The sequence below is a fragment of the Tenrec ecaudatus genome, unplaced genomic scaffold, assembly GCF_050624435.1.
Source record: "Tenrec ecaudatus isolate mTenEca1 unplaced genomic scaffold, mTenEca1.hap1 Scaffold_1508, whole genome shotgun sequence".
In the NCBI taxonomy this organism is placed as follows: Eukaryota; Metazoa; Chordata; class Mammalia; order Afrosoricida; family Tenrecidae; genus Tenrec; species Tenrec ecaudatus.
In genome coordinates, this window is record NW_027457996.1 from 49,499 (window position 1) to 75,978 (window position 26,480).

Below are 26,480 nucleotides of genomic sequence, written 5' to 3' on the forward strand. Positions count from 1 at the left end.
CAAATTCAGTTCAGCTATTTCAGTTCAATAACACCTAGAGTGTTTGAGCTTTATGTGTTCCATTTTTTCATGGCTTCCAATTTTTCTAGATCCATATTTCATGCATCCCATCTTCTTGTTAGTGGTTATTGCAGTACTGCTGTTTCTTCTCATTTTGAGTCATTGCCACATCAACAAATATAGGTCCTGAAAACTTTATATCACTAAGGTCAACTCTACTTTGAGGAGACAGCTCTTCCCCAATTATATTTTGAGTGTCTTCCAACTTGAGGGGTTCATCATCCTGCACTATATGAAACAATATTCCACTGCTATCAATGCGCTCCACAAACACCACTATTTTTTTCAGATGTAGATTGGCAGGTTATTCTTTCTAGTCTATTTAGCTTGTAAGCTTTTCTGAAAATTTTCCACCACGGGTAACTATGCTTGTGTTTGAAATACCAGTGGTATATCTCACAGGATCATGATGACTTTCAAGTTATGATAGTTCAAGAACCTGACATGTCTGACAACTTGGCATGCTAGCCTAATTCCGAATGGGCAGCACATCTCTCTTCTTGCTTTCTCTAGTTTCTGTAGACCACTGTACCTGAGCATGCATGGCTTAGGAGGTTGTGGAGTTAATTCTTGCTTCCTGGAGTAACCCTTAACCAATGACCCATAGGAGTTGTTGGACAAATAGCCACACTCCCTCACATTCTGGGCAGAATAACTAGTGGATTTTCTACAGTGTCTCCAGTAAGATTAACCTCCAGTTGCTCACAATTTTAAATTGTTTGATAATGTACTTTTCATTGGCTGCCTTCTTTCCCTTTTCTATTTCCCATTTCCTTATTGATATCTCCCCCAAAAATGGCTTAATTAAAACCTTTGTCTCAGGATCTAATCCTATGGGGAACCCAAACTCAATCACACAAGACATTTCTCAAATCATGGACTTAGTGGTTATATCTATTATATGTGTAGGTCATGGAAGAGGAGAATTCATACCATCACTTTGAATAGTCATTCGGAGTGCCAACTGGGTCCCCAGCATAGATCCTGGGCATCAAAACTCACTGTTTCCTGTATCATAACACTTCCTTTTAGACTTCAGTCATTCAAAAAACTCAACAAATAACTTGCTGTCTCACTTCAAATTTTGTAGTGTGCAAATATGGCTATGTTTTCATTGTGTGTTTAGCCCTGGACAAATCACCTTTGACCAGGAAGGTGAAGTCATGTGGAAAAACAAACCAAAAACACTAGCAGCTGTGTGTTGTGGAAGAAAACCCTGTGGATGAAGTGCAATTTTTAGGGAACAGAGACCAGTAAGATAAACCAATAAATGTCCACTGTTCTGATGTTAAGGAGAACCCTGGTTAGGCAGTAATTAAGCACTTAAGGGCTAATCAATCAGCAGTTCAAACCCACCATCTTCCCCAAGGAAGAGTTACGATGTGGCAGTCTGACCCCCTTAAGATTTACATTAATTACCACTACCAACTGATCTGAGAGGGATAGCATTAGGGGATCCTGGATCGCATTCTTAACGAGCTCTAATGGCAGAGTGGACTCCTCATTGATCTCCTAACCACAAAGAAAGTGGTTCTAACCTATCAGTTGGTCCATGTGAGAAATATGAGTTTGTCTGCTCTGGTAAAGATTTAAGCCTTGGAAAATGAAAGGGTGAAGTTCTATTCTATCTTGTAGGGTCTCTATGAGTCAGCTTCAACACAATGATAATGATTTTGCTTTGGAAGTTTGGGATAGAATAGGAGAAATATGTGCAACAAAGTTTAAACTTATTTTAAAAGTTCAGGGATATTGCTCAGAGAGAGATTCTTGGAACCCACAAGACTGTTGTCCTTAGGCACCTTCAGATCTGGAACTGAACTCACTCCCTTGGCTCAATCTTCAGCCAAACAATAGGTAGATCTATAAGGTAAAAAGTAACACTAATCACCCATTTGAATGAAAAGGATATAATTTATTCAAAGATAAAGTTCAGAAGGGTCAGGAAAGAAGGTGGAATGGAAACAGGAAATACAAGGAGGAAGTGCGATAAGTGATATTACGTTGAGCAGATTGCAGTCAATATCATGAAGCAAAATATGTGTGAACTGTCAAATGGAAAACGGATGTATTCTGTAAACCTTCACCCAACTCACAATAAAGAGATTTTTTTTTCAGCCTTGGAAACCTATGAGGCAATACTATTCTGTCCTATACCCATGAGTTGAAATCAACTCAGTGGCAATGGGATATTGATGCTGATGCTTTCTGCCAATTCTAAAAAATAGGGTTATTAGCATATTGTGGAAATAGCATGAGACTATGTAAATGGGGTTGGTTACAGATAAATTCTTGTAAATGTTAAAGGATAAGTGATTGAGGATGGACTTACCCAAAAAGAGAAAATTATTGCAAGATTTTGTTCCAGGGATAAAATAAAAATAGGTTTCCTGTGGGTAAGACTTAAGCCTATAGATATGGAATTTAAGGAACTGGTATTCCATGATGGTCACCTTCCCGACACAATCACTCAAGACTAAAAGTGGGTGTATAAACAAATGAGGTGAAGAAAGCTTATGGAGCCTAGCTATCAAAAGATAAAGAGTCTAGGGTTTTAAAGACTAGAAGGTTCACAAGTGGCCATCTAACTCAGAACCAATAAAGTGCACATGAAAGAAGCACACCAGCCTGTGTGATCACAAGATGTAGAAGGGATCAGGGATCAGGCATCAAAGAACAAAAAAATCATATCATTGTGAATGAGGGGGAATACAGTTAGGGGATCCAAGATCTATCTGTAGGCAACTGGACAACCCCTTACAGAAGGGTCGCTGGGAGGAGATGAGCCAGTCAGGATGCAGTGTAGCAACGATGAAACATATAACTTTCCTCTCATTCCTAAATGCTACCGCGCCCACTATCATGATCCCAATTCTACCTTACAAACCTGGCTAAACCAGAGAATATACACTGGTCCATATAGGAACTGGAAACACAGGGAAACCAGGACAGATGACCCCTTCAGGACCAGTGCTGAGAGTAGCAATAACAGGAGGATGGAGGAAAGGTGGGGTAGAAAGAGGGATCTGATTACAAGGATCTACATATAACCTCCTCCATGAGGGAGGGACAACAAAAAAGTGGGTGAAGGTAGATGTCAGACAGTGTAAGATAGGACAGAATAATAATTTATAAATTATCAAGGGTCCATGAGTGGGAAGGGGGAAGGAGGGGAAATGAGGAGCTAATACCAAGGGCTCAAGTAGAAAGCAAATGTTTTGAGAATGATGATGGCAACAAATGTACACAGTGGATGTATGTATAGATTGTGATAAGAGTTATAGGAGCCCCCAATAAAATGATTCTTTTTAAAAACCTCAAATAGCAAAACACAATATGGTTTATTGTACATCAATGATAGTTCAATAAAATTACATAAAAGAGGGGAAAAAGAAAGGGAATTTAAGGTAAAGAAAGTATTCCTTTGAGGACCATATTGCAAATATATATTTAGGCAGGCAATTAGATAAAGACATTTTAAGTCTGGGCTTCTAAACCTGCCATCTGTCTGTTATGAAAAGTATAATTAGCAACTAGAATCTCTCATACAAAATCAACTCAATATGGTCTTTCTGGTCTGACCTCCGTGGTGTTCTACTCTGCTTTGATGGAGCTCATCATATCATGACTCTATAACAAGATTGAGGAGTTATTTGCATTCTTATGTGGAAGGTAAATCTGTTTGGCCATTCTGTTAGACTAGTTCATTTTCTTTCCTACCATCCCATCTGCCATTTTAATTCAAAACAAGGAGAAAAGCATGTATGTGCCTTTTGAGGAAGGAGAAGATTTTGGTGTGGAAGAAATTCTCATCTAGACTGCAAGGTAAGTATTTACCCCCTCTAGCCCTGTTGGAGGACGGGAAAAGGAAGAGAGAGACAAGGCAAAGAGAACATCATAGTTAGTTTCATGCCTCCTTACTTGACCTGGGGATTGAGGGGAATATCAGTGACTATGGACCTGTTGTGCTCCCCATTTGGAAGCATGAAGAATAGAGGCTGCCAGGCAGAGCAGCCCTATGGGAAGTCACTGAAGACAAACATATAGAGAGTGCCATCAAGTCTACTGTGATCCATGGAGACCTTATATGAAATGGAATGGAGTGCTGTCTGATCTTGCACCATTGTCACACATTCCTGAATGTTGAAGTCCATTGTTGCAGCGATTAGGTCAATCTGCCTCAATAAGGATCTTCCATGTCCCTCTATTTCATCAAATATGATGTCTTCCTCTAGCAATTGTCCACTGATAGTGTGTCCAAAACACATTAGTCAGTCAGTGTTCTCTTGTGCTCCATAAGGTTTTCTTTCAGTAATTTTTGGAAGTGGACGGGCAGGCCCCTCTTCCTTGTCTGTCTTAGTCTAGAAGCTTCACTGAAACCTGTCCACCATGTGCAATCCTGCTGGTATTTGAAATTCTGGTAACAGAGCTTCCAGCATCATAACAATACACAAACCATTATAGGACAACCAACTGACAGAAGCGTGGAGGATATATATATACATATACATATATACATATATATATATGTATATATATATATATATATGGAGAGAGAGAGTAAAACTGGCAATGCAGTCTGATTAGGCAGTATTCTGATGATCTGCTGCTAACAGAAAGTATCCCCACAAATAACATCTTAAAGTAATGATAATATCAATTTTGCTCACAAATCTGCAATCTGGGCAGAGCACAGTGAGAACACTAGTTTTGGCTTCATCAAGCATTAGCTGGGGTAGCTCAAAGGACAGAGGCTGCAGCTCTCTTAAGACTCACTCCTTCACACGACTGATACTTCTATTGGTTGGAGCTCAAGAAGAACCCTATATGTGACATTTTCATTTGGCCTGGTCTTCCTTGCAACATCCTGACAGGGTCCCAATGGTGAACAACCCAATACGACCAGGTGGAAGTCACAGAGCAACACTTCTGCCATAGTCAAAGGCCTGCCAAGATGCAAGGAAGAGGGAAAGCGGGCCCTGTTTCTGGAAAAGTGAACACAAACTCGTAACAAGAGAATGTGCGATGTGAAACATTAGGACAGTCATCTTTGAAGGACACAACCTGCCACGAGCCAAGATACAGAGACAGATTTCTACGAAAGCGAAAGGGCAGGACTTAGACTTAAAGATAAAGCCACAGACTTCATAGGACAAGAGCAATGGGGAGACAAGCAAAGGAAAGTTCTAGAACGCAAGCCTAACATGGCTAAAGATAGGGACAATGTCAGGACTGAACTGGAAGCAAGCAGACACCTGTGCAAGGCAGAACCAGTGAAGTTGTGAGTGCCTTCAAAGCTAAGTCAAAGTACCTTGGGGCATGAGAAGGGAAGGAACAGGAGAAGGAATTAATGGGTAGGTTTATGGAATTTGTAAGTCTGGGGACAGAGCATCAGGAATAGCTGGGTTCTGGCACTCAGTTGATACCATCAGAGTTTGAACCTTTTCCTTTCAGTGCTGTTTCCTTTTGAGTTTCACGCAAGCTTCCTGGTGACAGCTGTAGTTTTATCTAGAAGCTCAGGAATTCTATTAGAGAGAGGCTCTTTTCCTTTCTAATCATTGGTGGTACTATCAGGTAAGCATTGGATTGCTAACTGCAAGGTTGGCAGTGCTACCCTACCAGCTACCTCATAGGGAAAAAGATGGAACTTTCTGCTCACATAAATATTTACAGTCTGAGAAACCCCACAGGGACCTTCTATGATTCAAAATGGACTCATTGGCAATGGGGCAATTGTTTCTGGGGCATTTTTTAGGGTTAGATATCATTAACCTAGCATGAGTCACATAGTGAGTCTGACCCAGTCCCTTTGGAGAGAGGAAAGTCATGCCCTGACTAGCCAGGCCTGGAGCTGGCAGATTGGGTCAATGCCAGCAGAAGCATGGAGATGGAGCATGGTGGAAGAGTGATCCCAAAGATACAAGCCATGTGCTGTGCGTGGAAGAAAGGCAAATGAATGCTGCATTAATTAACCAGTCATTGACAAAATGAGGTTGCATAACAAATGGCTCCAAAACCCAGCAGTTCAACAAACAGCCCAACCCCTTCCCTCCCACACACACAGTTCTTAAAATTCAGGATCAGGGAGATTAACTGGAACTTTGAACTTGGCACTTCAGGGCTTTGTAGAGATGACAGTGCATGTAAAGTCTTTGGGGCAGGAGAGACCTTGGTGTGACTAAAAGCCCAGAAGAAGACTAATTTGGAGGAGGTGAGATAATAGGAATGGAGTTGTCGGTGAGCATTTCCTTGAGAGCCTTCAAGCAAAAGCGATTTTTCTATATTCATGTTTTAGAAGTAGATCTCCACCCTCTGGGTAAAGCTTTGGGTATTGGATTGGCGTCGGTATGCAGGGAAAAAATAAATGGGCTTGTTATGGATTAGGAGCCTGTGGTAGTCACCTAATCTTGTTTCACGTTAAGGATTAGGAGTGTAGGCGTGGAGTCTAGGCTGCCAATCTGGAGATAGTCAGTGAGATTTTTATGTGGGCATAGCCTTCTCCTGAGAACTCTGAGAAATCTGGTACTTCCTCCTTGGAGGTGGAAGACACCTCTCTCTCTCTCTCTCTGCTACTCCTTGGGAGACATTGCACAAGGCAAGCCAAATGGATGCGACCAGACCTCTGAAGCCAAAGAAGCCTCAGAGAGATCGCTGCCAGCACTGAGATGCTTACAATGCCACTGGATCCACAAGACTTTCCACCCATTGGCCTGTGATTATCCTGCATTCAGCATCACTGCACATGTTTTATGGGTCTGAAAAGGAATGTATAGATTGGTATCAGACATATGGGCTAATATCAGACTTATGGATTTGATCTGCACTGGGCTGGGACGTTTGCTTAATGTATAATTACTGTTTGATATAAAACTCTCTCTCTTGATTTATAAGGTAGAATTAGACCAGAACATGTACTCTGTTACAGACAGGAGCTGGAAACACAGGGAATCCACGAGAGATGATCCCTTCAGGACCAGTGGTGAGTGTGGCAATACCAGGAGGGTGGAGGGAAGGTGGGGTAGAAAGGGTGAACCGATTACAAGGATCTACATAAAACCTCTGCCCTGGGGGACGGACAACAGAAAAGTGGGGGAAGTGAGATGTTTGATGTGTAAGAGATGACAAAATAATTTATATATTATCAAGAATTTATGAGGGGGGGGAGGATGGAAGTGGGGAAATGAGGAGCTGATACCAAGGGATCAAGTAGAAAGCAAATGTTTTGAGAATGATGAGGGCAACACATGTACAAATGTACTTGACACACAATGGGTGGATGGATGGATGGATGGATGGAATGACTGTGATAAGAGTTGTATGAGCCCCCAATAAAATTATCAAGGGTTCATAAGGAGGGGGGAGTGGGGAGGGAGGAGAAAAACGAGGAGCAGGTGCCAGGGGCTTATGTGGAGAGCAAATGTTTTGACAATGATGAGGGCAATGAATGTATAAATGTGCTTTATAATGGATGGATGGATGGATGGATTGTGATAAGAGTTGGATGAATCCCTAATAAAATGATTAAATAATAGGGAAATGATTTTTAAAAACCACCAACTCTCTGTCATACACATGAGTCTCCCTCGAGTTTTCTCTAGCATACCCAGACTAATACACAGTTCGCCCCTGTCCTATAGGGCCGCTATGAGTTGGCATGGACTTGAGGGCAGTGGGTTTGTTAGGGCTTTGGAGTTCAGCAGGCCTTTGTTGGTGTGTTTGAGTCTATTTTTGTAGCTGTTGTGTGCAGGTCAGTGGCTCATCTTCCAGCACTCTATAGGACCATATTTTGTTGTGACCCATAAGGCTTTCATTTGTTAATATTTGGAAGTAGATCACCAGGTCTTTCTTCCTAGTCTGCCTTAGGCTAGAGCAGTGGTTCTCAATCTGTTGGTTGTGACCCCTTTTGGGGTCCAGGGACCTTTTAACAGGAGTCACCCGATTCATGGCAGTAGCAAAATTACAGTTATGAAGTAGCAAGGAAAATGATTTTATGGTTGGGGGTCACCACAACATGAGGAATTGTATTAAAGGAAGGTTGAGCACCACAGGGCTTGAGGTTCAACTGAAGCCTGCCCATCGTTGCTGACCCTTCTGGGGTTTGTCATATCGGTGGCACGGCTTCCAATTTCACAGCAACACTCTAGCTACCACTGCACCACGAACTGATAGACAGGTGGTGGACTGTTCTTAAAAGCCACCTGATTTACGATGCTTTGTTTTGACAGTCCTGGAAAATGGATACAGAATCTAGTTTCATAGTCAATGCAAGACACACCTTGGGGCAGTAGGGATGGCATGAAGTGAATAGATTCAAAGTATATTTTAGGGAGAGGAAGGATGACAGTTAATGCCTGGGGGATGTGCAAGAAGGAAGGAAGCCGAGACACCAATGATATTAAGTGCCTGAGTTAAGACAGGAATTTCCAGGGAAGCTGGTGGGTCATGATGGGAGAATTTCACACTCCCTGGGGACAGGGGGAGCATTGATTAGTTCACATGTCTGCGCATCTTCTCAGAAAATAGAGGCTTTGTCATCCTCAAATGAAGCATGCATTTGGAGCTCAGAGAGGGCATGGAGTGCAAATGAAGACTGGGTTGGTTGAGATGGGTGGACAAGGCCACTAGTCAATTCTGAGGAGCTTCAGCAAACCTGCCCAGTGTCTCTTGGAGAGTGGGCATGTCTCATGGCCACAGAGGGCCTTTTAATGTTTCACCTCCCACTGCAGCAGCGAGAGGCTCTATCCTGGAAAGGAAACATACTACCTGCCATCAGGTTCATTTCTTCAAAAAGGATGGAAGAATACAAATGAAAGACTACAGTTTGAAGGGGTCTTAGGCAGACTATCAGGCTCATTAAAGCTTCATTTATTAAAACTTCATTATTCAGAGACATTCTCCCAGTAGGATGTATGCTGGGGTGGGGGTGGGCATGAGGAGGAAGGCTTGGAGCAAGGTAGGGGAACAACCCAACACCACCAAAAAATACCTTCCCATGAAGCAATTCCAGTGGGCACAGATTAGATAGAAGTTTCATCCTCTGGTCACTTGATGTTTGTCCCTCTCTTTTATCTGAATGCTCTTTCCACATTGCTCAGATGAAGCATCAAATTTGTATTAAAATGCAAGTTAGGAAGCATCATCCCCAACCAACCCTGTTCATCGAAATGGTAGTGCTCTCTCCGGGTAGTGCTTGTTTGTCAACAAGCTGAAGCAGTTGAGCTGGGGCTCTGTGAGGCCCAGGAGCATGAGTTCATTAATATCTGGCCCATAATGCCTTGCTGGGTTTATGCCAACAAAGCCCTGTCACTCCTTACCTTAGGATTTACTCACTCCTTGAAACAGGCATTTATTTACACACAGTTTGACCTCATGATGGTGTTCAGCAGATGTGGATCTTACTTATTTGCATTGTTCTGTGACAGTTGCAAAATTCGTTAGTGGCTCAGGGATCAATCCTCTGTGGACTGCCCCCAAAGCTAGATGAAGCAAGCGGGTTCTCACTGATTCATCCTCCCTCCTTAGCAATGCTTGCTAATCAGGATAACATAGTGCTCATTAAAGAAACTGCCTGTATCAGTTTAAATTTGTGACCTGGGCGGGAGGGAGGGTCATGATCACAAGTGACAGAAACTGATGCTTGACTAACTTAGGGGAAAAGGCCTAATGGATAAATGGTGGGAAAACAAGAAAATGTGGCAAATGCCTGGGAAATCTCAGGGCTGTGAAGCCGGTACTGGCGAAACACTCCTCATGAGGCCAAAGCGTGCCCTCTGTAGTACATTAAATCACATTCACAAACACACATTCATATTCACATGGAACCTGAGGCTATGGCCTTACTTGGAGAGGAGGTCTTGGCAGATGTGCTTAGTTAAGGATTTCAAGAGCTCCATCTTTCTGGGTTTAGATTTCAGATGGATGCTACATGCACTGATTGGTGTGTTCTTATAAGAAGAGGAGTGGTCACACAGAGACCCCGTGTGAAGACACTAGCAGAGATTGGATCAGTGCATCTATAAGCCAAGAAATATCAAGGATTAGCAGCAGTGACCAGAAGCAGAGAGAGGCTACTTTGATTCTCCTTCAGAGCTCTCAGAAGGAATGAATCTTGCCCACACCTTAATTTTAACCCTTTGCCCTTCAGAAAAGTGAGAGAACAGATGCCTGCTGTTTAAGTCACTCGATTGGTAGCCATTTGTTACAGCTACCCAAAAGAACCATTATGGATTGATCTGTAGCCCCCTCAAAATATGTGAGAAATTTGACCCTTGGTGGACATGATCCTGTTTGAAAAGAAGGGAGTTCTTTTGTAATATAAATGAGGCCATATGGCCACTGGAGATCCCCTCATAGAGGGGTTTAGAAGAGGAGATGGGTCAGTCAGAGGGGCGATGCTGGAGAGTGGAGGGTGAGTGGGTTGGAAACGGGGAACTGATTACGAGGATCCACATGTGACCTCCTCCCTGGGAGATGGACAGCAGAGAAGGGGGGGAAGGGAGACTCGGGATAGGGCAAGATATGACAAAATAACAATGTATAAATTACCAAGGGTACATGAGCAAGGGGGGAGCGGGGAGGGAGAGGGAAAAAAAAGAGGACCTGATGCAAAGGGCTTAAGTGGAGAGCAAATGCTTTGAGAATGATTGGGGCAGGGAATGTGCGGATGTGCTTTATACATTTGATGTATGAATATGTATGCATTGTGATAAAAGTTGTATGAGCCCCTAATAAAATGTAAAAAAAGAAAATGATTAGGGCAAAGAATGTACAGATGTGCTTTATACAATTGATGTATGTATATGTATGGATTGTGACAAGAGTTGTATGAGTCCCTAATAAAATGTTAAAAAAAATGTGGCCATATGAGAATAGGCTTGAGCCTAAACCTAAACACTTCTGAGTTAAAGGCCAGGATAGACCCAGTAACACACAGTACGGGGAGAAAGATAGCGAGGAATGCCAAGGAACTTTCTGGTATCCACAAAGAAGGACCCTGACCTAGAGTCGCACCCCAAATTTGAACCTGTAAGCTCAAAAGCAGTGGGAAAAGTGTTTTAAGGCTACTGACTTGTTGGATAATTTTTGGTTAAGGAGATTAAGACAGGAACTTAAGACATCCTCCAATCCTTCTGCTGGCTTCATTCCATTTTTCTCACATTCAAGAGTCCTCCCAGAGGATTCAGTCAGGTTGTTGTTGTTGTTGTTCAGTGTCATAGGGAGGGTTTGGATTCATTGTGACCATACATACAACATAATCATACACTGCCAGGTACTGTACCATTCTCACAGTTGTTCTTAAGTTTGAGCCCATTGTTGCAGCCACTGTGTCAATCCCATTTGTTGAAGGCCTTCCTCTTTTTCATTGCCCCTCTACTTTCCAGAACACGATGTCCTGCTCCAGGGACTGATCTCTCCGGACAACATGTCAAAGTTAAAGCGAAGTCACATTATCCTTGCCCTGAGGAACATTCTGGCTGTCCTTCATCCAAGTTAGATGGGTTTGTTCTTTTGGCAGTCCATGGTACATTCATTACTCTTTTACATCACTATTAATCAAATATATCTATTCTTCTTTGGTCTTCCTTATTCAGTGTTCAACTTTCACATAAATATGAGACAGTTGAAAATACCATGGCCTGGGTCAACCCGCCCCAGTCCTCAAAGTAATCTCTTGCTTTTCAACACTTTAAAGAGGTCTCGTGTAGCAGATTTGACTAGTGAAATATGTCATTTGTTCTCTTCTCTGCTGCTTCCATGAGAATTGATTGTGGATTCAAGCAAGACAAAATCCTTGACAATTTCGAACTTTCCTCCATTTATCATGATGTTATCAATAGGTCCAGTTGTGAGGGTCTGGGCTTTCTCCACCTTGAGTCATAATCCAAACTGAAGGCTTTAATCCTTCATCTTCATCAGCAAGTGAATCAAGTCCTTCTCATTTTCAGCAAAATTGTGTCATCTGTATAATGCAGGTTGTTAAAAAGCCTTCCTCCAACCTGATGCTCCATCAGGCACTGCCCCTTAATGAGTTTAGGTCATGAAGGATAGTCCTCCATAGCCACATTAATTATTACCCTTCCCCCCTCACATAATAAATTCAGAAAGAGAAAATTTTCCCCAAAGCAATGGAAAGCTTACTAGAGAAGTGGAGGGTGCTCAAAGCCAAAGGTGACACAAACTGGAAATCAGTACTAGTTTTCAATACCTGCAGTCATCTAATAGTTCACTGCACTATCTAAGGAAAGGTGAGAAGAACTGGGGCAATTCCATTAAAAAAAGACAATGCAGGGTATGTAAGTCCGTCATTCCTCTGGAGAAGAAAAACACATAGTTGGGTTGTAGAGCTTTGTTTGCTAATCAACCGAATGTAGTTGTAAGGCAGGGGTGTGTGTGCGCGCGTGTGTGTGCGTGCGTGTGTGTGCGTGCGTGCGTGTGTGTGTGTGTGTGTGTGTGTGTGTTGAAGGGAGGGGCTTGCCATTCTATTTCACAGCCAGGAGAAAGATGAGCCTCTTCCCATATCTTTTGCTCTGTGGCAAGTTACTGATCTACAAGGAACTTTTATTTGACAAGGACATTGCCGAGAAAAAAACGGGAAGCTTGTGTTCATCTCTGCTGAGAGGTGGAGTCAAAGAGATCGGCTTTATGACAGACACCCTGATCGTGCAGCCAAACTATGAAATGGCCTCATACATTCAACACACATTTGCTGCACCTCCCCAGTGTGCTGCCCAGATATTACCAGGCAGAGTGTTTTATGGGCAGCATTTTAGAGTTAGGCAGGCAGAGGGAGTGTCTTTGTGGGTGTTGCCTTTACCAGTCCTTGGATTGTTCTGGGACAGGCATGTCTTTTTCCTCTAAAGTAACTGATCGCGTGTAAAGAAGGAGTCTCCTCAGTAAGACGGGTTAAACCAAACCCAACCTATGACAATCATCTCAATTGGAACACATAGCGACCCTATACAAATACCCGTAGGGTTTCCAAGTTTGTAACTCTTTTGGGGGGTCAACTACCATACCCTTCTCTTTCAGAACCACTAGAGAGTTGACCGTTGTGTTAGCAGCTGAATGCTTAATCACTGTGCCCATTTTGTTTGCTGAGCCACCCTCAAAACACTGAACAGGTTTTCTGGGTACCAAGTATGTCCACTTCTATATCTGGCATAGGGTCTTTTCCCCAAGTTGATAGGAGGTGCAAATCAGTTACTAGGCGTTTGGCAGAGTAAGTATGGAAACTGGGAGGGTGTGTGAAATTTGAACCAGAGTAGAACAATTCCAAGACACTTCCAAGGATTCCTGGCATATAATATGCAAATGATAATCAAGATATATAAATGTGTCTCTGTTCTTGGTTCTGTCAGTACCTGGTGTGGCCACAAAGGAGAAACCTGGTCTCCTGCTATTTTGACAGGTGATAAGTCACATGCTAATGAACCCTGGTGGTGTAGTAGTTAAGCACCATGGTTCCCGGCTATCAAAGGATATAGCGTCTGGGGTCTTAAAGGCTGGAAGATAAACAGGGGGCCATCTAGCTAAGAAACAACAAAGCCCACATGGAAAAAGCACACCAGACTACCCCGACATGATCGCTGAAGACAAATCGGGTGCATAAGCACATACGAGCATGTTTTCTTGATGTGCACTCACCCTTTACACACAACTCTCTTATACATAAGTTTTTCTGTGGATTTGTTTCTCGAATGCACCCAGACTAAAATAAGCTGCGTGGAACGCATTTAAGAAGCCTAGACAAGGGCAGGGCAGGATATTCGGAGGGACTGGATCCAGAATTAGAGAGGAAGGAGCCCTGGTGGCAAAACGGGCTGCTAACTCCCTGTCCCAAGGGGGAGAATGAGACTGCTGGCTCCCATGAAGATTTACAGTCTTGAAAACTCCATATAGGGTCACTGTGGTTGGAATCCACTGGACGGCAGTGACCTTTTGGGATTGAAGGTGGAAGCCACCAATGACTTCCTGCCATTGAGCCAAGGAGCCTCCGGAGAGTGTGTGACCTTCTGGAATGCAGTGAACAACCTCTGCACATCTGCTTTTCGTGCTGCCCAAGTCATGCCCTTGGCCTTTGCTTAAACATATTCATCCAGAAGTGAACCATCACAGCTGCTCCCTCTGGAAGCTGGGGGCTGAGCTCTCTGGTTCCACTCTGTCAGCATTTCTGGTCCGGGTACCTCCCCTCTGCCCCGGCACAGGCAATGTGCTTTTGGAATCAGTGCTCCCTGGGTAGTGGGTGTGATTTGCCTCCTCTGGCCTAACATGATGATTGCTGAGAGTGGGTGGATGCTAGGGTGTAAAACTCCCTGAACTTTACCTATCCCAGGGGAAAACTTATTATTTAAAGTAAGTTTTAGACAGAATCTTTAGAAAGATAAATTGTTAACTTTATGTACACAAGTACTCCCCAACACATAGGCTCAACCTCATAGGCTGTGGATGACCTTGAGCAGGTGCTCAGTCACAATGGGTTTCTATCAGGATTGAGAGTTCAGCTCTCTCAACTCTCCAACTGGTTATTAGCACCATAGTCTCGTTTCTATTTATGTATTTACTTTGTTTTTAGGGGAAAATGACTCCCAATTCAACTATATTTTATTAGGAACTCCTTTGCTAAGTTTTACACAAGAAAAAGGCACAAACTGCTGTTCTGGATGAAGGACAGCATCCGCATGAGGCCACAATGGTGTCGGAAGGACCCACAGCCATAGTGACTTAAATAAAATGACACCCATTCTGTCCTGCTGACTCTGACTCATAGTGACTCTGTGTAGGGATCCTGAAGTTGCTACCTTTACACGAAGCAATAACCTCATCTTTCTCCTGGGGAATGACTAGTGGCTTTGAACCAGCGACCTTGCTCTTAATAGTCCAACACTATCCAGCATTACCACCTGGGCTCCTGAAAACTTAAATAAGACATAGAAAACAATCAACTTTGTCACAAAATTGTGACTGAAGACAGATCAATTCATGGAGTTTCAGGAATGCCTGTGAGAGCATGAGCGGGACCTTCATTGGGATGTGCACACTACCATATATCGTTGAGTCTGGCCCGGGGAGTGGACGCAAGCACACTGCCTGAGGGACAAACTTTCCACTGCCAGTCAGCAGTAGGAAAGAACTCAATGGTGGCTGAATCTGTGGCCCCTCAAAATGGATGTAGGGTCTCCACATAGACTCTAACTGTGAGCCACAGCCTATTGCTCAAAATTTAAGCTCAAATACGACTTAAACGCCAAACATTCTGTTTCCTTAAAATAGGGTACTGCCAGGATCAGCTAGAAGTCTGCATGACCTATCAGATCTCAACGCCAATCTCAAATCACTTCACATGATCCATTCTACCAGTCATGTCAAGGACAACTAGAGGTCTGCATGAGCGAGCCCAAATCGCCTCCTCACTTACCCATTCCAGAGGCTGTGCCTGTATAACCTATCGACTAACACATTCCCATATGCCGTGGTTATGAAACCAACCATCATGCTGGAATAAGGACCAATCACGATGCAAGGGTCAGGGTCAATGGGAAAGCAAAATAGGGGCTGAGGGGAGCCAAGAGGGGTCCCTTCACTCAATCCCTAAACCTGATCTAATGTCACTAGACTGGGGTCTTCCTCACATCTCAAGGGCACCCGATTCATGATTGAAGTGAATTGTGCTTATTCAATCATTGTTCTGCTTGCTGTCCTGCTGTGCTGCATCCACTTCTTGCTTTTTTGTGCATGGCTCCCTCTGTTGTGGTGACAAATGGCTTGAGAGGGATTTGACATAGGGAGAAAGCCCACCTGCATCAACTGTCACCAGAAGCAGACACTAAGTCCATTTCTCTCACCTCACAGAACTATGCACACCAGACACTGGTAGGGCTGCCTGGGAGGGGAACCCTTAGTGCAGTGGTTCTCAACCTGTGGGTTGCGACCCCTTTGGGAGTCATATGACCCTTTCACAGGGTTCACCCAATTCATAACTGTAGCAAAATTACAGTGATGAAGTAGCAAGAAAATCATTTAATGGTTGGGGGAGGGGGGCATCACCACAACAAGAGGACCTGTATTAGGAAGGTTGAGAACCACTGCCCCTGAGTGTGTTTAGGACTTTGCTGCCCTCAAGGTCATCAGACATTCCTGAAGGCAGAGCCACTGCAGGAAGCCCTTCTGGGAAATGCCCTGAAGACAGGTCTCAACCAACTCCACCCTCACCCTCTGAGATCCTAATCATAGGACGCATGGAAATGCTCCCTGCCACTTCGAATGCTCTAAGTCCATGGGAGCAGAAAGCCTCCTCTTTCTCCCTTGGAGTGGTGGCTGGTGAGTTCAAACTGCTCACTTTCTGGCTAACATAACCCACAGACCAGCTCCCCCTGAGCTCAGTTTGGTTTGCCGCACAGCACACATTGTTTGGAACCTCCTGAAATAGCTATGCACATGTGCAGGTTGGGGGGATTTCGCACAAGATACAGTTTTCCACCCTCTCTTGGCAAACATATTTTTTGCAAAAGGCTTGTATTCTCTTCTGGATCTGAGTAGCAGCTACTCTCATGAAGTCATAGCACATACATTCATGCTACATTCCTCCCAACTCCCTAATGTCTTACGCCGAGTCTGCTCCATGCTTTTCTGTGTCCTACATGGCAGCTGTAGGCACCCAAGGCATGGGCTCTGCAGCCTGGGTCCAAATCTCTCCTTCCCACTTCCTCACTGTGTGGTCCTAGGCTCATGACTTTATCATCCTGTGCCACTGACTTTTCATCTCTAAAAGGAGGCCAACTAGAGTCCACACATAGGCTTGTTTAGTGGAATAATTGAATTATTATACACAAAAAGCTTAGAACGGTGCTTGGCATCTTGCAAATACTATTAGGTGGTTTAGCATAGGGACTGGGTCATCCATTACATATGCTCAGGTTCAAACTTCCGGCCAGGAAGGGGTGGTACACCTAGGTGGGCATTACACCTGGATTGGCCCATCTGGGCCAGGTGAATTCAATCCAGCCATTGGGGTTGACCATGACCGTCAACCATGCCTCCCTATGGAGGAATTGAAAAGGCAGGTTCTTGACCGCTCCGATGTCTCCCTTCACCCACTTTTCTGTTGTCCGTCCCCCAGGGAGGAGGTCACATGTAGATACTTGTAATCAGTTCCCTCTTTCCAATCCACACTCCCACAACCCTCTCAGTATCACCACTCACAAATGTGATGTTTCCAGACTGAAATAGAATAAGGACGAAAGACCTGATTATCTCCATCCACACATCGACCTCTGGCCCGCCACGGTTGGCTTCCCCTCCCAGACCTGGTGATAGCACAGACTGGCATAGTTTGCTCCGCTTCCCATGAGGTGCCCATGAGAGGCTGACTCGACAACCACGGTCAAGTTCAACAGCTTGAACTCCTTTATGGGTCTACAGAAACAAGAACAACCTTCTGAAAGGAGGTCGCATTGCTATTTGGGACTGGGAGAATGCCTTTGTGACAAGGATTGTGCTCTGGATCCCAAAGGCGACTTTTAAACACAGCCACATAGCAACTCCGGAAATTGCCATAGTAGAAGCCAGGTTTAAAAAAAAAAAAAAGTTCTACTGGCTTGCTCAAAGGAGGCCAGAGTTGGATGGGGGTGGGGTGGGGTGGGAGACTCCTCTAAAAATGAACAAATTTGTTTCCTTACATATTTGTCATGTCTTTTGGTCCTGAAAGAAAGGGGGGGAAAAGCAGACGAGAGGAGGAAACGGCGACTGACAGTCATCTTGTTGGTATTCCCACAGCATCCCCTCCTTAGGCACTTGCTGCCATCTCATCCAACTCCACTCAGTATATTTTCACCCAGCAATGATGCAGAAATGTCTGAGTACTCCAGTGTTATTGTAGTCGGGCAGCGTTTACGGGTTTGACTTTCAACTCAGCATGGCAGGACGTCTAGACAATTATAACCAGCACCTGCTCTGTCTGTGCGGTGGGCAGGCAGTGACGGATCCCCAGCTTCCAGAACACTAGTGCCCCCTCCCAGCTCAGGATAATGACGGTGACACTCGGCCTCCTTGTTGTCTGGGGGAGCTCTAGGAGCTCTCCTCTGAAACCTCATATTATTGGCATTTCTTTGAGTGAACACATCAAATTAGTGACTGTAAAGGAAGGTGTAGGAGATGATTATTGGTGACAAGACAAGCCTCAACCACCTCCAGAGAGCATGTCTCCTAAGTGCAAAGTATGGAGAGGGAGGAAACAATTGACCACAAATGGAATAGGCTCTGAGTCTCACCACACAATGTATGTGCGTGGTCACTGAGGCGCCAACATTATGGCTGGAGGACGGATATGGTTTGTGCAGCCGTGATTGCCATCCAGAACGTGCCGTGCTATTGTGAAAAACGATTTTTTTATTCTGAGCAAATCTCTGCTTCCACTTGCTTTAATGCTTCGCCAGAGAGCCAGGGACTCTGGGAGGGGTGGGGACGCACAGGGCTGGGCTGACCTCAGGAACTCATGTGTAAAGGGCTTTTTCTCACTTGGAAGCAGGCTGGGTTCACAGCTGTTCTTTCTGGTAAAGCTTGTTTCTGAACCTTGCCACGTCTGAGTCCGAAGAGGGAAATGGAGGTGACAAATGCTGCGAGGAGCCCTGGGCACATCTTGGCTATGGTCCTGCTTAAGTCTGTTTCATTTGAATCCCAGTTTTACCTTTCCTCCTTTCTGGGTTCCGAAGCATCAGATGGGTGCCAAACGCTTCCACGGACAACTAAAGCTGAACAAGGTGCAGGCAGATGAAGAGCAACGGGAGGTTGGTGTTTGGGAGACTGAATACTTGGGCTTCCTAGGCCAGTCCAGCTGGTGGTTAGAGCCCTGTTTCAGATTCCACTGAAATCTCCTAGTGTCCAAGGACCAAGTGGCTCCTAAGTCCAGAATTTCTGTTACATGTCTCACCAAGGAGAAGCTGGGCCAAAATGCATTGAAGAATAAAGCAGGAGCTTGGCTTGTGAATCCACTCTCTGATTCTGAAATTTCAAAGGCTCCGTGCACAGACATTTCAACACTGAAAGCACAGCAGGGAAAATCAAAGACTTGGGCTTCCTCCTTGCCCCTCTTTTAGGGCGTTTATGGTTTTCCAAGGCGCCTCCCAGAGCCGAGTGTTGTATAGGTCATGTTTAAAAATGTCGTAGTTCTGAGGGACTTGCTGTTCTGCTTTCTTTTGCAAGGAGACCCGGTTTCTTGTCTTGTGGCCAAACACAGAGCACAGATGTCTGTGGGCCCCCTCCCTTTCCCCTGACCTTTGCTCTCTTCTCTGGATACCCTACTGACCTGTTCTCCCTTACAAGATCTGAACTGCTCACGCACAATTCGTTAAATTCTCATCCTAGCGAGAAGCATCTGAGCATCTTATTAGAGCCTGTATGAGTTCTGTTCTGGATCCTATTTGTGTAACTTCAGGTCTCTGGCATGGAAACGTCCCATGCCCACAGACCCACGCAGGTAATATAAACTCCAACAGTAGTTTAAGGTTTAAGGTGGTCACAGGGAACACTGGGGCCCATGTCTCCTGGTGAACCCCTCAGGCTGTCTAAAGGGGCTAGTTCCATCTCAATGCAGCCATGCAGGAATGTAGACCGGTTAGGTAGCAAGACAAGGGGTTGTTCCTCTCCATGCTTAGGGGGCCCCCTACAGGAGGTTGGAAGCCAATGCGGGCTAAGCCCTAGCCAGGAGAGCTTACTTGACGCCTCCCAGCTGAAAGCCCTTAAAAGGCTGGAATCTGGAGACCACCGCCCCTTCCCTTCAGCTGCTTCTCTGCCTTCCACTCAGCAGGGCTGAGTGTGCAGTGTCATGAGGGTGCCCGTGTTCAGTTTAGTGTAACGCCGGAACCTTCTTCTCTCATGTACATAAACCCACTCGGATTACCAACCAGACTTTGGTGTGAATTTCTTTCCAGTGTGTAGCCAAGGCCCGAGACATTTCCCACCCGAGAAACCTAACAGACCCAGACTTACAATAAACCTATATTTTTATTTATAAGGCAAGGGGTGACCAGGTCTAGACAATAATGGTGAAGAGGGCCTTGGGTTTGAGAAAGATTCTGAAGTAGAATCCATAACCCTTAGAAATGTATTGGCCTTGGGGAGGGGCAAAGAGGGCTGGATTGAGAAAGTCTCTGGCATCCAGTTCTGACTTGACTTCTGGATCCTGAATCCTTCAGGGCCATGACCTTGCCCTCCAGCCAGACCTTCCAATAGCTGTCTTCTCAGAGCCTTGTTAAGTTCTCATAATACATTACACCTGCCATCCTGTGAGCGGCTACCAAACCCAGGCACTTTTTTCAAAGACAAGCTCGCTCTCTCTACCCCTAAGGGCAGGTAGTTTGGGGATGATGGATATGAGATACCACAGAAGACAAATCTGTTATCTTCCATGGTGCACAAAACATGCTGTCACAACCAGGACTCGTGACAATCCCTCAGTTTCCTAAATTGCTTCACTGCTACTTTTTAATTAAGCGTCATTAGATTGTCATATATTGATAAGAGGGATGACCCTGAACTAGATGCATAAATTAAAGCTTTCCTCATCCTGTGCTTTTATATGAATGTGTTAATTATTTTTGTCATTAGGGAGAATAATGGAGGGATGGAGCAATACCAAACGGAGTTTGACAAAGTGTTGGTGTTTGCTGCGGCAAACGTGGTACGTGTCAGATACAATCCGTCACCCAGTGAGTCTGCAATTAACACCAAGGGACAAAGGTAGGATTCCCTGTAATAAATAACCTTCCTCCCAGATGCTAATGGAGACCCAGCAGGACCCACTGTTGTGTTGTCGCAGTTGTACACGGGCCCTTAGAGGAGACAGAGCTGGTGTTTGAAACGAGTCTTGTTTACCCCCAGTTGGCTCACACATTTGTTTTTTAAATGGCATAATCACTAACATTTAAACACAGGGTGATGTCACATAACAATCTGCAGCTTCTGAGAAATGGAGAGGCCCGACTTTGCTGGTTGACAGTGCAGAGGGACTGGGGGAGCAGTCAGATATGGTTATCAGAGTTTGGAATCCTTGCTTTCCAAGTACATGTGTCAAGGAGTTCAAGGGTTCAGAAATTTAGGAGGGAAGTTCCAGAAGACAAGTTTGTGTGGTCGATAATAAACCAATATAGGGGTTGAGATTTCAATCTGTTGGCTATTTATTTTGTGCTTGGTAGCCAACCAGCCCAGAATTCCTGACCTCGCCGACCTGTGAAACAAGGACCATTCCAGAATGACATAGAAGCAAGCACGGAAACGAGGGCATCCATTACCCCGAATGCGTAGGGGTCAGGAACTAAGTGCTTTCTGTAGAACAGCTCCAGAAGGCAGACCTTTGGCTGGAAAACCTGTTAGGGAGCTAGCATAGGGACTGGCAGGCCTATTACACATGCTCAGAGGTCCGAGCTACAGGCTCATGAAGCAGTGGCTCACTGCATGCTCAGAAGTTCAGGTTTCCAGCCAGGAGGGGGAGCTATACCTGGGTGGGGCTGTACCTGCATTGGCTCACCTAGGCCAGGTGAATTCAGTTCAACAATTCAGCCAATGGGGTCGACCCACGTCATTGACCACGCCTCCCTAACCGCTCATAAAACTCACGGGGATCCCAAACCAGGCCTCAGCGTGAGCTGTTTCTCGAGTGGAGCCGAGGACCGAGGCACACCTGTCCCCGGAGAGGTCGAAAAGAAGCGGTGCTGTGTGATTCGGAGCTATGAGGCAAGCCGGCCCCAGGAGTGGGCCCTCCCATGTTGGTCTCACGGATTGGGGGCCCCTCTGGGATCCTTTTACCTCACCACCCTCAGGAGAATTGTTGGGTTGAATTCACGGTGTCCGTCTTTGCGCCGTTTCTTGCTGGTGTCCGTCTTTGCGACGTTTCTTGCTGGTGTCCGTCTTTGCGCCGTTTCTTGCTGGTGTCCGTCTTTGCGCCGTTTCTTGCTGGTGTGCGGGACATGACGTGCCTGCTTTCCCGGGAACTCGCCTGCCTTCCCGGGCTGCATTTGTGAGGGGGCTGGGACGCTGCTGCCTGGAGGCTGGGAGGATTTTGACTCCCAAAGCCTTCTCGAGGCTCAGTGTATAAGGTTTATTTGGACGTGAAAACAGAATCAAAGATGCAATTAACGAAGTTTTAGAAGCAGGCTTTATTGAGAAGCTTGCGGGCGGGTTCAGCAACTCAGGGTATTGAGCTATTGAAGCCGCGCAGGGGGAAAAAATCCTGGCAGCGTTTTTATACCCACTGCTGGCAGGCACAGCTGGGGAGGATCAAAGCTGGGGAGGATCTGCGCACACAGGTGCTTCAGAAGGGAGAAGGTCGTTAATCTTACCTATATGTCAGGGACGCGTGGAGTGACCATATCTTCAGAAAACATTCTGGCTTTGGGACGAGCTGGTTCCAGGAATTTGGGGTTGAGCAGGGAGGGGAGGTCGGTTAGGGGTCAGCCTTGAGAGCTAAGATGGAGGTGCAGGACTCAAAATGGAGTCTGTTGTGCCAAGACCGGACATTTTAGACTGTGCCCTATAGGGAAAAGGGATGTAACCGTTTCTGTAACTGCTTCCTGTGGGTAGTGGGTAAAAAGCAAGGGGAGGGGCTTTTCAGGCAGAGTACTGACAGTTGCGGCCTAGCACAGGGTGGAGAGGTTGGTATTGCTGGTGAACTGCTATACGGGTAATTTCGCGGAGTCGACTTTGCCGGAGCTGGATGAGACAAGGAGCAATTAAGAGCAAAATTATAACTAAAATTATGGGTCCTAGTATGAGGGCTAGGAAGGAGTACAGAGAAGAGTTCCACCAGGAGGAAGATCCATCTGTTCTGAATCTGTTGTTTTGCAGCTCTCGGTTTAGCTTGTTGAGGATCTGGACTCTAGTTTCCACAATCCCCAGTTTATTGATATAATAACAGCCTTCCTCCTGGAGGAAGAGGCAGGTTCCTCCTTTTTCAGCCGTGATGAGGTGTAAAGCGCGGTGGTTCTGCAAGGCAACTTGGGCAACAGAGGTTATTTGTCTTTGCAGGGAGGCTAGAGACTTGGCAGAGGCATCGACTGCCAGCTGGAAGCATGCGGTTAACTTGTCTGCTGTGATGATAGTGTCCAAGGGCTCCGCCGCTGAGTCCTACTGCAATTGCTGCTGAGGCGAAGGATATTCTCACTGCTATCAGGAGAAAAACTGCTCTTTTAGTTTGACGACTGTATACTTGGATGTATTTGTCCTGGAACTCAGCCGGAGTGTATATAGGGAGCTGCGGAACCAGAGTGACGGGTAGAGGTAGAACTGATGTTTATATGCATAGTGAGTGTATAGTTGCACCAAAAGAAAATTTTTTCTGGCCCTGTTAGTGGTTTGGAGGGGATTTGGGTGACATTACATGTCTGTGTCGATGGATTGGAGTAGCAAAAGGGCACTTGAGTGTTTTCTGGTTGGATGTACAGAGGGACGTTGGGGATGGTTATGGCTTTTGTGGTCTTTACGTTGGATGAAAATGACAGGGCAGGACCTGGTACTGCTACCAGAGGAGGGCGTTCTAGGGCCGCACACATGAAGCAGGTGGAGAGGTTGCCTAGTCCAGCAAAGTGGCGATGGCCAGTCCCTGCTGAAGCAGGGTGAGCCAGGAGAAGGGAGACTCAGAAGGTTTAGAAATTTAGTTAGTGAGTTGAAGGTCTTGGATCTGAATATTACGGTGGATGGTGGATTGGACCTGCAGTAGCGACCTCCATACATACAGTTTGGCGTCCAGAAATTTCTCTCGGCGAGTGGTGCACTAGGCTCCTGGAACCGGAGACGTCCACCGGCTATCCCAGGGGTCTGGGATTGTGAGAGTGTATTTAGATTGATGGTAGTAGAATCATCCCTGGGGACGAAGGGAAAGGTAATGTATCTGGCAGGAAGACCAAGGACACCCTACATTTTTCTGCATTCACTTTTTTGCACATTGGGTAGTTGCCTTCTGGTCATATAGGAAGCGTTTTAAAATCAGTGAAATTTAAGTATATGCGTGCTCTGTCCCCTGTTGGTGGGCAGTTAGCGGTGGCCAGCAAATAATCATAACACTTAGTGCAGGCGTAATTGGTATAGTTTTCAGTCAAGTAAAATCGCCAGGCAAAAGGGGAAATTATACTAGGTTTAGCTGGCTGGCTTGGTGAGGTGAGTGAGGCAGAGAGACATAGGACGAGTAGACTGAGCAGACCACTGGGAGCCATGGCCAGAGTTTACTGCCATCTGGACTTGGGACAAATGTACCCAGGAATCTAGTCTAAGAACCTTGATTGCTGAGGGAGTGGTAAGGGACAGTGTAAGGGCCTTTCCACCGGGGTGCTAAGGGTTTGGGTGCAAGGGATTTAATTAACACAGCATCTCCAGGATGCACTGGTTTTTGGTGATCAGCAGAGGTCAGAGAGGGTTCAGGGATGGCAGAGTTGGCGTGTTGTCTAAGAAGGTTGTGGAGCAAGCACAAGTATGGAAGGTAAAAAGCTAGCAGAGGGCAATCGGTTGCAGGAAGAGGCGAGAAAAGGAAAGGTTGTCTGTAGAGTATTTTGAAAGGACTGAGGCCGGACGGCTCCTGAGGGGCTGCGCCAAGGCGAGTATAAGAGCAAAGGGTAATAGTTGAGGCTAAGAAAGTTGCAGTTCTAGGGAGAGTTTGGTGAGCTGTTGTTTTATGAGACCGTTAGCTCGTTCAACCTTACCAGAAGACTGGGGGTGGTAGGCTGCGTGGAGTTTCCAGCAGATGCCCAGTGAGGCGCAAACTGCCTGCTGCACCATAGATATGAAGTCTGGACCGTTGTCCGACTGAATTGAAGCAGGCTGGCCAAAACGAGTAATGATGTCTTGAAGAAGGTGAGTGGCGACTATGCTTGCACTCTCAGAGGAGGTGGGAAAGGCTTTGATCCATCCTGAAAATGTGTTCACCATAGTGAGGAGATATTTAAACCACTTATGCTTTGGCATGTGGGTAACGTTTATCTGCCAGTCCTGTCCCAGTAGGTGCCCTTACATCTGGTGGAGCTGTTTATGAGGGTGTTGAGCTTTCTGGCTATTGGAGAGGGCACCGATGTTGCATTTTGCATGTACTGTGTTGATAGTACTCCATAGTCCAGTGGGGTGAAATATGGGGTTAGAAACGTGTAGAGAGCTTTTGGCCCAATGTGTGGAGAATTGTGAATATTGGTGATGATTGTTTCCTCATGTAACTTTGGGAGAATGAGTAAGTTCTATTTGTGTACCCACCATTTTTGTTGGGGAAGAGAGCAATACTGGGTGTTTTCCTGATCAGTGTAAGTTGGAGTGTAAGTGGGAGGTAAAAAGCATACTGAGCTAGGAGCGGGAAAGTTGTTGGGCTAAGTCAGTAACAGGATCTGCAGAGTGGGAGGGGTGCCTGTCTATTCCCATAACCGAGACCAGGGAAGGGGAAGTAGGGCCTGAGTGAGAGGGCGAAATGGAGAAGGTAGTCCGCTACCTGGAGCACAACCCTGGGCTCGGCGAGGGTTACCGGAATCGAGGAGCCAGGGCCTCTTCAGTCCATGAACCCCAGCAGCTCCATACCTTGCAGCTATGTGTCTGGAGTTTCCAGGATCTCGGCACCTCGGCTTTGCAGAGCCGGTGGCAGAGCCAGGGTCGGGCAGTTCGACTTCCAGTGGCCTGGCTGTTTGCACTGCGGGCAGGGCTTGGTAGGAGGCTTGGGATTGGGGCAAACTTTTGCCCAGTGGCCGAACCGGCCACATTTGAAGCAGGCTCCTGGCGGTAGGTGCCGGCTCCCCTGGGGAGCGCGGCGATGGACGGGATTGCCTGCCGGCCTTAGGGCTGCTACCAGGGCTTGGGAATGGAGGCTAACCATCTGTTGGACCCTCAGCTGGCAATTGGCCTCAGCTGGCTCCTCCCAAGCGTGGAAAACTTTAAATGCCATTTTTACTAGATCCTGTATAGGGGTTTCAGGGCCCTCCTCAGCCTTCTATAGCTTTTTTTCTGATGTCAGGGCTGACTGGAAGGTGAAGTGAGAGGCCAAAATAGAGGCACCACTTTATAGACCCTGGGTCTAAACGAGTGTACTTTGTGAGTGCCTCCTAGAGGCGGTTAAGAAAAAGAGCAGTAACTTCTCTCAGTTTGTCATAGTTGACAACCTTGTTGGAGACTGTTTCCTGACCTCTAATGAGGTACCTGAGCATGAGGTTTCTATAAGGAAGATCAGACGCCCGGCCGGGCTGGTAACTCCAACTGGGGTCCTCTATTGGGATGGCATGCTCCCCCAAGGGGACATTTGGGTCGATAGCGTGGTTTTTGTCTGTGTACGTTCCTCAGCAGTAAGGGTAGAAGCAAGGATCACTTGGATGTCATGCCAGGTTAAATCATACGTTTGGGAAATGCAGGTAAATTCTTTAATAAACTTAGAGGGGTCTGCTGAGAAAGAGCCCAGGCGGGTGTCTATCTGT

The 26,480-nt window shown here is 45.8% G+C and overlaps 1 long non-coding RNA gene across 1 annotated transcript in view; it reads left to right on the forward strand.

The window, feature by feature from the left end:
- Positions 1-6,948: 6,948 nt before the first annotated feature.
- Positions 6,949-26,480, forward strand: part of LOC142436101 (uncharacterized) — a 61,781-nt gene continuing 42,249 nt past the window's right edge. The window contains exons 1-2 of the long non-coding RNA XR_012781779.1: positions 6,949-7,036; positions 20,659-20,790. This is a non-coding gene — a long non-coding RNA (uncharacterized LOC142436101). The remainder of the gene's footprint in view (positions 7,037-20,658; positions 20,791-26,480) is intronic.